A 10,591-nucleotide genomic window follows, 5' to 3' on the forward strand; every position below is an offset into this window, starting at 1 on the left:
GATGCTGCTTGGCCTGCTGTGTTCATCCAGCCCTGCACCTTGTTGTCACCCATTCTAGTCCCATCAGTATACCCCTCCCCTCCTTGTCTTCAAAACAGAGCCATGGGCTCTGTCATACTCACCTGAACAGGTAGATGGAGCACTGGTTTAACGTCTCATCCAGAAGACAGCTCCTCTCCAACAACTGCTTCAGTGAGTCTCACTCGATCTGAGTTGTGAAGTTTTGTAATGTTGGGCTTGACACCTAAAATTGATGGCTGGCATTCCAGCGCAAAAGACAAAAACAAATCCTTGATTACGGCTAGATATATCAGAGGGTACCTCATGCGTTGATGGCTCTTCTGATCTCCCCTTGCTGCTGAATTTCTGCATCTGAAAGTTTCTTCAATGGGCCCACAAAGAGCTGGATCATTGAAAGAACCACAGGCATAAACCTGAGCCCTGCTCTTCTCTGTGTCAAAAATCTCCGGGGCTCCAGCATTTTACACCAGACTGCACAGTGAGTATGGAACACAACTGGCAACCAGCTAATTGCCTCAGGCAATCAGCATTATAATGAATTTAACAATGCGGTGCTGTGAGATATCGTGGAAAACAATGTGAATAAAATGAATGCATAAGAAAATGAAGAGAACCACCTTTCTGAATAACATTATTAGCAATCATTTTACACACGGATCAGTAATTTCACTGCATCTTGGTAAATATTCGGGAGAACACTTCCTGAAACAGTCTTCACAAACTTTCCACTAGATGTCAGGCACAGGACGTTGATCAGCAGCATCTTGCTAATTAGAGTATAGGGCTGGTTTTTACTGTCGGAGTGAACAGCGACTGCTAATTCTTCGACTTGCTCCTTGCATGCTTAAGTTTAAATTCTTTGCGTGGATGATTGTTGAATGTTAGAGCTGACTTTGCAGGGAGGGTAATCAGTTATCTGAGACCTGAGTGAACAGGACATGTGACTTCCCAAGATGAAACTTATAAAATTCAAACACAAAAACTAAGAGGGAAGTGTAAGTTAGAGAGGGTAAATTCAGGTACTGAAAATAACACAAATACACATCTAAATGCTTCTTAAATATTGTGAAGATTTCTGCCTCCACTGTCCTTATTGGCAGTGAGTTCAGATCTCAAAGCTGGTCCAATTCTGGCCTCTTGTGCAGCTGATTTCAATTGCTGGTGGCTTTGCATTCAGCTGCCTGGTCCCTAAACTCTGGAATTCCCTCAGTAAACCTTTCTGCCTCTCTACAAATCTCTGTCAATGGCAGCATTGCAGTAGCACAATAAGTGGTACTTACTCAGTTCTTGGGAGATGGATGTCTCTGCATCTCTATAGGAACATTCTCTGTCATCTCCTGCAAGGACAAGGGTTCTCTCCTTTTGGGGATGAGGACACCATGTTAAGCACAGCCCCGACATAGTGTTGCTCTTCCTTGTTATTGAATGCCATCTCCTGTATGAGGCTGAACGAGTAAGATACAAATGAATGTCATGATTGTTAAAGCTGATGGATGTAGGGAGAATGGTGGTCAGGTTTCAAAGCAGTGTGGAGGGGATGATGGGTTTGTAGAGTTGGGGTAACAAGATTGAGTGAGGGAAAGTGTTGCATCAGACAAGGTGGGGGGTGGTTTGTGTCAGATCATGAGTCCTGGGAGATGAGGTCACAGAAATAGAGTGAGTGCATGGTAGCAGAGTATGACATTTACCCTGGTGGGCCAAAGAAGGTGACTGACCTTCTTTCAGCACTGCAGCCTGGCCCTCTGCGCCCAGGAGGTGACATGGAGTTGGGTGGCAATCCCCGAACTGGCTGGCACCATCAGGAACCGCGGTCTCCTCTGATGTTGTTCTGGCAAGAGGGCACCTCTTTGCTGCATCATCCAGTCAATCAGGAACTCCAGGGCCCTGTCGGAGAAATACGGTGCCAATTTCCCCTCCTCAGATGTCTCTCCACACAGTCTCCACAAACAAGCAGGACAGCAGCCAAATGCCAGTGCTGTGACAGAAGAGCAATGGGCTTTCAAAGATGGCAAAAGGTTTGCGAGACTTTGGAAAGCTCTGACTCAGAAGGTGTGTGTTGAATATTTTTACACTGTTACATGGGCCAGGGAATCAAAGGTTATCAGACGGGGATGAAGAATTTGAAACACAAGTATATCAGCCATGACCTTTTGAAGGATGGAGCTGTCACTGAATGGTCTGCTACTGCTCCTGTTTTGTACATTTTTATGCATCTGTCACAGATGCATTTGTGCATGACAGTATTGGAGGGGTGACCAACGTACATTCCTTACAGAGATGTAGCTCTATCTTGACGTTGGTGATTGTCGTCATCGTGTTGTGCAGCACTACCACTGCGTTAACAAAGAAGGAAGAACAATTGTAACAACTCAAAGCTGGGCATCCACGAGGTGCTATGGACTATCGGTAGGAGCAAAATAGTGTTCAATCATAATCTATGACATCTGGTTCGACATATCTCCCCACTCTGTCATGGCCATCCTGTCAAGGAGCCATAATGTGTTCATTAAAAGGACAGGAGGGCATGCGAGGAGTAACGCCCAGGCATCAAGGCTACATTTGATTGAGTATGGCATAAAATTGAAGTCAATGGAAATCAGGGGAAAACTCTCCACTGGTTTGAATCATGCCTCAAAGAAGATGGTTGTGTTTGTTTGAAGTCAATTATCTCAGCCTGAGGACATCACTGTCAAAATTCCTCAGGGTCGTACTTGATTAGCAACTATTTTCAGCTGTTTTATCAATGTGCTTCATTCCATCATAAGGTCAAAAGTGGGAATGTTTGCTGATGACTGCACAATGTTCAGCACCATTTGTGACTCTTAAGGTACTGAAGCAGTCTTTTGCCATTTGCAAAGACCTGGACAATAGCCAGGTTTGGCTGAAAGGTGGTAAATTTCACCTCAAAATGCCAGGCAATGATTACCCCAAACAAAAGAGAATTTAACCATCTCCCCCTTATGTTCAATGGCATTAGTATTGCTGAATTCCCCCACTATCAACCTTCTGCAGGTTAACATTGACCAGAAACTGAATTGGACAAGCAAATTAGTACTACGGCTACAAGAGCAGGCCAGAAACAAGAGAAGCTGTAACTCATTTCCTGACTCCTAAAAACCTGTCCACAATTTATAAGGGACAGGTCAGGACTGAGATGGAATGGAACGCACTTGCCTGAATAAGTGTAGCTCCAATACTCAAGAAGATAAGCACAACCCACAGCCAGGTTGATTGGCACCCCATCCACCACCTTTGACATTCATTCCATCCACCACCAATGCACAGTCACAGCAGTGTGTGCGATCTACCAGATGTACTGCTGCCTCAGCTAAGCTCTTTTAAGTAGCATAGGCCCACAAAATCTAACCAATAATAAATAAGACAGTACTTTCCAAACCTTGTGGCACTACCATCTAGAAGGTCAAGGGCAGCAGATGCATGGGAACACTGCCACTTGAGAATGCCCCTCCAAACCACACACTATCCTGACTTGATATCACTATGTCCACACTGCTACTAGGTCAAAACTCCCTCCCCTACCAACACTGTGGGTGTACCTAAAGCAGGTAGGCTGCAGTGGTTCAAGGTGGCAGCTGTTTGTCACCTTCTCAATGGTGATTAAGAACAGCAATAAATGCTGGTCCAACCATTGGTACCCCTGCTGTAAAAGCATAAATAAGGGACTATTCATTTAGTTAATATGGACCTGTTGCAGTTTCTAGGATTTGAATGTTTATCAATTGATAGTTAGCACAGCGAGCAGGTTTTGACTATTTCTAGGTCTGACTTTCATAGGGATGATGCAAGCTGGGACCATAGATTTAAGCAAAAAGGATTTTAACTGTCAGCCGGTCAATGATATTCCCACCGTCCATGTTCCCTTACATTTAGATATTCTACTTCGTCACAGTCACTCCTACAGAAATCAGCCAGCTCCTCAGTCAATGCACCATCATTTCCTTCAAGCTGGTTGAACGGGAGGGATGCCAGCACAAATTAGCCTAGTTTATGCCCTTACTGTGGTGTCTGATCTCACTGTGAGGTGTAGTGTGAGGATGAGTCTCAACCTGTGAAGAAAAGAAACACTTGTATTTATACAGTTCAATCACAGGAAGTCCCACAGTGTTTCAGAGCCAATGAGACACTTTTGAAGTGTAGTCACTTACATTGCAGGATGCATGACAGCCAATTTGCGCACCCAGCAAGCACTCGCAAAAACAACAATGTGATCGGGAACCAATAAGCTATTTTTTTTTGATATTGAAAAACCGTCATGATGTTTAAACAACTTCTGGATATGTATTTGAAAGGGGAAAACTACAAGACTGTGGACTGATAACTAGACAGTGGAGTTAAGCAGAATTGGTTCTTCTTGGCTGGCGCAGACATGAGGGACCAAATGGCCTCCTTCTGTACAAGAAACACTCCATGTTTCTAAATCTTGTTTCGCTATCATTAGAAGAGATGTTCATCATGTGGAATGTGCTAAAATTTACTTGTGCAATTAACAAACTCTTTAAATTAATCTTTCTTGCCTCTCACTCCATCGTAGAATCATTAGGCCGAAGAAGAAAGACATTCAGTCCGTTGAGCCTACACTGGCTCACCATAAAGCTAGTAGTCAATCCATTTCCACTACTTTAACCCTGAAAGCTTATTTTCTTCAAATAACAATCAAATAACAATTTCCATGCTAAATCATTAATTATCTCCATCTCTCCCTCATTGGCAATAAATTTCAGAGTTATACCACTCACTGAGTAAAGAAGTTCCTCCACACACCACCTCTGACAAACATTAAATTTCTGACCCTTACTCTCTGTGTCATCAGCTTATGAAAACAGCAACACTTTGTCGAGATAGTAGGAACTGCAGATGCTGGAGAATCTGAGACAACAAGGTGCAGAGCTGGATGAACACAGCAGGCCAAGCAGCATCATAGGAGCAGGAAGGCTGACGTTTCGGGCCTAGACCGATCTTATCTAAACCTGTCATAATCTTGTACACCTCTGTTGGATCTCCTCTCCATTTCCTTTTCTCCAAGGAGGTCAATCACAGCTTCTTCAACCCTAACACCATAGCTACAATCATTGCTTAGAGCATTAAAGGCAAACTTCATGTTTGAGCCTGGGTGTCAATGGAGAGGAAACACGCAGTGTCTCCCAATGGTCTCACTGCCTTTAGTGAGAGGTAGGCACCACGGGAGTTAGAGTGCTTTATTTCACCCTCCAACTCCATTGCAATTTAGTCTCCTCCCTTAACCCCCTCACTTTTTTTGATGTTGGCATCGCCCTCAACAGGCTTTGCCTGTAAATATTCAACTCCTTTTTCCTGGTGACGGAGAAAAAAACCCCAAAAAGAATGGTAAAATCTATTCACAAAACAAGGTAAACTTCCTCTGTAGAGATAGTAAGAACTGCTGATGCTGGAGTCTGAGATAACAAGGTGTGGAGCTGGATGAACACAGCAGGCCAAGCAGCATCAGAGGAGCAGGAAAGCTGACGTTTCGGGTCTGGACTCTTCTTCAGAAATGGGGGAAGGGAAAGGGTCTCTGAAATAAATAGAGAGAGGAGGAGGCGATGATGGAAGGTGGATAGAGGAGCAGATAGGTGGAGAGAAGATGGATAGGTCAAGGAGGCGGGGATGAAGCCAGTAAAGGTGAGTGTAGGTAGGGAGTTGGTCAGTAGGGAGGGAGGGGCGGGCAGGTGGGAGGGAAGATGGACAGGTCAAGGAAGCAGGGATGAGGCTACTAGGTAGGAAGTGGGGGTAGGGTTTGGTCAGTGAGGTGGGAGGAGCGGATAGGTGGGACAAAAGAAGGACAGGTCAAGGAGAAGGGGACAAGCTGGGCTGGTCTTGGGATGAGGTCGGGGGGTGGGGAGATTTTGAAGCTTGTGAAGTCCACATTGAAACTTCCTCTGTAACCTCTTATGGTCTCCCTAACATTCTTCCGAAAGTGTGGTGACCAGAACAGGAACTTTTAAAAACATTTAACATCACTTTCCCATTTTTGTCCTGAATCACTGTAACTTTGAAGTCCAAGATCCAATGCTTTGCTGATTACATCCTCACAGAACTTGTTTTTTTGCTTTTCACCAGTGATTTGATCAACTTTTCTAAGATGCAGATAAATATAAAATCCTGACCAGATAGCTCAGTTTGGCAAAGAACTTGAAGACTTTATTACTTCAGTGCATAGATAAGATACGTTTATCTTACTCACTCCTCACATTTTCTCTGCATCTGCTTTAAAGTTGTTATATTTTTAATTTTTCCCTTGTCTTGTCTGTTCCAAAACGTTAACTCTGTTTCATTGTTTGTGGATCCTGCCTGGTCTGCTGAATATAAGCATGCATTTTCTGCATCAATAACAGTGTGGGAGACCTAAGACTGGGACTTGATAGTCATCAGCAATCAGGTTCCACGCTGCACTATTTATGGACAATGAACGATGCATCAGTGACAACAAATTAATCCGTTCTCATCCAAACATGCATCAGAACTACTGTCCTGAAGATGGGTCAGACTGGACTCGAGACATTAACTCTGTTTCTCACTTCACAGATGCTGCTAGAACTGCTCAGTATGTCCAGCTTTCTCTTGTGCTTATATCAAAATTATTGTTTCTGTTGAACTTGCCCGACTCCTTTTTAAAATTATTCATTGAATCAGCATTACTACCTTGTGGAGCATTGTGATCCTGACTCTTCAAGTAAAAAAGCATCTCCTCACTCCTCTGGATCTTATTCTAATATTTTACATATATTACCTCCGATTATTCCTGGAATGCCCTCCCTCATGGCATTATGGATCTACTTACAGCATGTGGACTGCAGCAGTTCAAGAAGGCATCTCACAACCACCTTCTCAAGGGCAACTAGGGATAGGCAATAAATGCTGGACCAACCAGCAATGCCCACAGCTCATGAGTGAATTAAACAAAGAAAATAAACACTTTCAAAAAACTGGATTAAGTCGCCTCCGCTGTCCTGAGAAATAAACAGTGCAGATACCTGCATTGTTTGTAATCGTGACCACACACAGGATAAACATTTTGAGACAACCCCTTCAAAAGTCTACAATTCTCTGACAAATCCGACTGGTTGTCAAAGTGGTGTCTTCACCATTCACACTCCCTTCACAAAGTAAACTTGTTCAGGTTTTCTGCCTGGCTGCATTCACTCCGAGATAGATTACTCAGTCACTGACAATCTATACATCTCCCTCCCCTTCACATTCTCCAGGATAAAGTTCACCTGGTTCACAAGGCTGTGCCCTGAGGATAGTGACCTGCCCAGTTGAAGTGGCAGCATCTTGACAAAACTTTCAATTGAGTGACAGATCAATCATTCATTCCACATCATCTGTCCAGACCACGTATGATTTTTTAAAACTTCACACTTCTCCACATTTAATTCCATCTGCACAAGTCTGTCCATTCTACAGCCTATCTCAGTCCTCTTGATACCAAGCATTGTCCACCTCCCAGGTCAAAATAATTCATAGCATCCCTACAGTGTGGAAACAGGCCCACCAAGTCCACACCAACCCTCAGAGCATCCCATCTAGACCCATCCCCCTATGACCCACCTAACCTAAGCATTCCTGGACACAATGGGCAATTTAGCATGGCCAATCCACCTAATCTGCACATCTTTGCACTGTGGGAGGAAACCTGAGCACCCAGAGAAAACCCATGCAGAGAATGTGCAAACTCCACGCAGACAGTCCAAGGATGGAACAAAACTGAGTTCCCAACGCCGTGAGGCAGCAGTGCGAACCACTGAGCCACCGTGACGCCCTGAGATTTGCGTCATACTCAAGTCTTGAAATTATGTCCAGCACACTCAAAGTTAGGGAGGTATTTAAAAATAGCACATGGAACCCAATTGCAGGAGTCCTGCACCCGCTTCTGGTTTCCAGCAATTTGCAATTTGCCAGTTCTACTGTGGGACTAGGCAGTTCATGCATACAGTTTGACATGACTGAGTCTTTACATTGTAAGCAGTTAGGATATTGAAAGGGTAGGTAAATTAGCCAACATGAGAGCATAAAGAGACACATTCATCTGCAGTGAGGCAAGTTATCATTGAAATATATGTTTTAATTCACTTTCCTGTCCTAGTGTTTTGTATCTTTCACAACATCTCAAATACTAACTTTAAATCCATATTCTTGTTCAATGATTCTATGTTTACACTTTACAAACTTTCCCTAGTCATAGAGTCATACAGCATGGAAACAGACCCTTTGGTCTAAACAGTCCATGCCGAACATGTTCCCAAACTAAACTAGTTCCACCTGTCTGCAATTGGCCCATATCCATCCAAAACTTTTCTGTTCATGAGCTTATCCAAATGTCTTTTAAATGTTGTAACTGTACCTGCACCCATCACTTCCTCTGGCAGTTCATTCCACACACAAACCACTCTCTGTGTAAAAAAGTTACCCCTCGTCCTTTTTAAATCTTTCAACTGTCACTTAAAATTATACCCCCTAGTCTTGAAATCTGCTACCATATGGAAAAGACACCTGCCATTCAACTTACCTGTACACCTCATAATTTTAAAAAACCCTATAACATCACCATTCAATCTCCTACGCTCCAGTGAAAAAGCCCCAGCCTATCCAACCTCTCCTTATATCTCAAACCTTCCATTCTTGTCAACATCCTGGTAAATCTTTTCTGAATCCTCCCTAGCTTGATAATATCCTTCCTATTACAGGGCAACCAGAACTGGACACAGTACTCCTGAAAAGACCTCACCAAAGTCTTGTACAACTTCAACATGATTTTCCAAATCCTATACTCAAAGGTCTGAGCAATGAAGGCAGGATTGCTAAATGCCTTCTTAACCAGCATGTGATGCTAACTTCAAAGAATTATGTGCCTTAACCATTAGGTCTCTCTTGTTCTACAATGCTAGTGTCTAAGGACAAATCAGAAAGTTTGAAACTTTGATGTCATATTTGACCCCAAGACGGGTTTCTCACCACACATTTGCACCATCATTAAGAGCACCAATTTCCATCTCTACACCCTTCATTGTTTTCAAATCATCCACAGCCTCACCCGTCCCCAACTCTGTAAACTCCTTATACCTCAAAAATCTGAAATATCTCCTGCATTTTCAATAATGTCCCCTTTTTTTGCAGTATTTTCCCTGTCAAAATTGCCTTTTAAACTTTGTCCTTTCTCCCAACTGCTTTGAATCTGAAAGGAGCTGGTGTCACTGGCCAGTCAATTTATTGTGCAGTTAGTCATGGGTTAAAACCAATGGTGAGAATGTAGAATTCCTAAAGTTAGTTATTCCCATATATCTATGTGACAACTAAAAACGCTCAAGAATGAATGACACGCTGAGGTGAAGAAAATCCATGAGAGGTGTTTAAAATAACAAGCTAGTCCAAGTATGGAAGAACAACAGACTGGACACTTCAGAACCATGAAGCTCACGTGCCAACCTGACCTTGATCTTATTTTAACACTGGAGTCATGTAATTTATGGTATGTTGAAGGTCTTGGTGAGAGCAGCAGATGCTGGATGTCAACGCATAAAGCTGGCAGTGTCAGAACATCAGGCTCACACTTGGCATGCAGAACTGCTAAGCGAGAAATGCGAGAAAATATTGTCAGATTTTATCTCTACTGCTTCACAATGAACAGCTGCTGATGAGTACTAAATAGAAGCAACAGATGACATATCATATATAACCTTTGAAATTACCAATAGGTGCTTTACAACATTTTTAAAGTTCATACGCCTCATAGCTTTAAGCAAGTTTACTAATGAATAAATTATTTTCACGTTCTGTCAAAGGGTGATGCCTGAAATATTGATCTCTCTTTCTTTACAATTAAGCTGAATGATCTCCTTGTCCTTATGAATTAGTTCAGCAGCTTAAACTCATAAAGAGCATTTGAATGGTGTATTAGCAAAAAGTGTTCCATAAATGGACTATGTGGAAGCAGACATTTAAGCAAGATGGGACATAACGTATTTCATTACAGGTTGTTTTGAAAGTGGGCACATTTGTCTACCAAGGTTGTGAATGGCCTGATGAATGTGGGTGGAGGATTGCTTGTTAGGAGAATTTTCAAAATAAATTCCAGACAGTAACAGTTGAATGCTTTCAGGTTGAGATAGACAGATTTTTAATCAGAAAGGGAGTCAAGGATTATTAGGAAAAGGTAGGAGAGTTAGGTCAACACAGTGGCTCAGTGCTTAGCACTACTGCCTCACAGCACCAGGGGCCCAGGTTTGATTTCAGCCTCGAGCAACCGTCTGTGTGGAGTTTGCACATTCTTCCTGCGTCTGCGTGGGTTTCCTCTGGGTGCTCCGGTTTCCTCCCACAGTCCAAAGATGTGCATGTTAGATGGATTGGCCATGCTAAATTGCCCGTAGTGTCCAGGCTGTGCAGATTAGGTGCGTTAGCTATTGTGGATACAGGGATAGGGTCTAGGTGGGATGCTGTTTGGAGGATTGGTGCAGACTTGGTGTGTTGAATGGCCTCTTTCTGCACTGTAAGGATTCTACGATTCTAAGTGGAGTCAAGGATTATCAGATCGACC

The sequence above is a fragment of the Rhincodon typus genome, chromosome 7 (assembly GCF_021869965.1).
Source record: "Rhincodon typus isolate 14 chromosome 7, sRhiTyp1.1, whole genome shotgun sequence".
In the NCBI taxonomy this organism is placed as follows: domain Eukaryota; kingdom Metazoa; phylum Chordata; class Chondrichthyes; order Orectolobiformes; family Rhincodontidae; genus Rhincodon; species Rhincodon typus.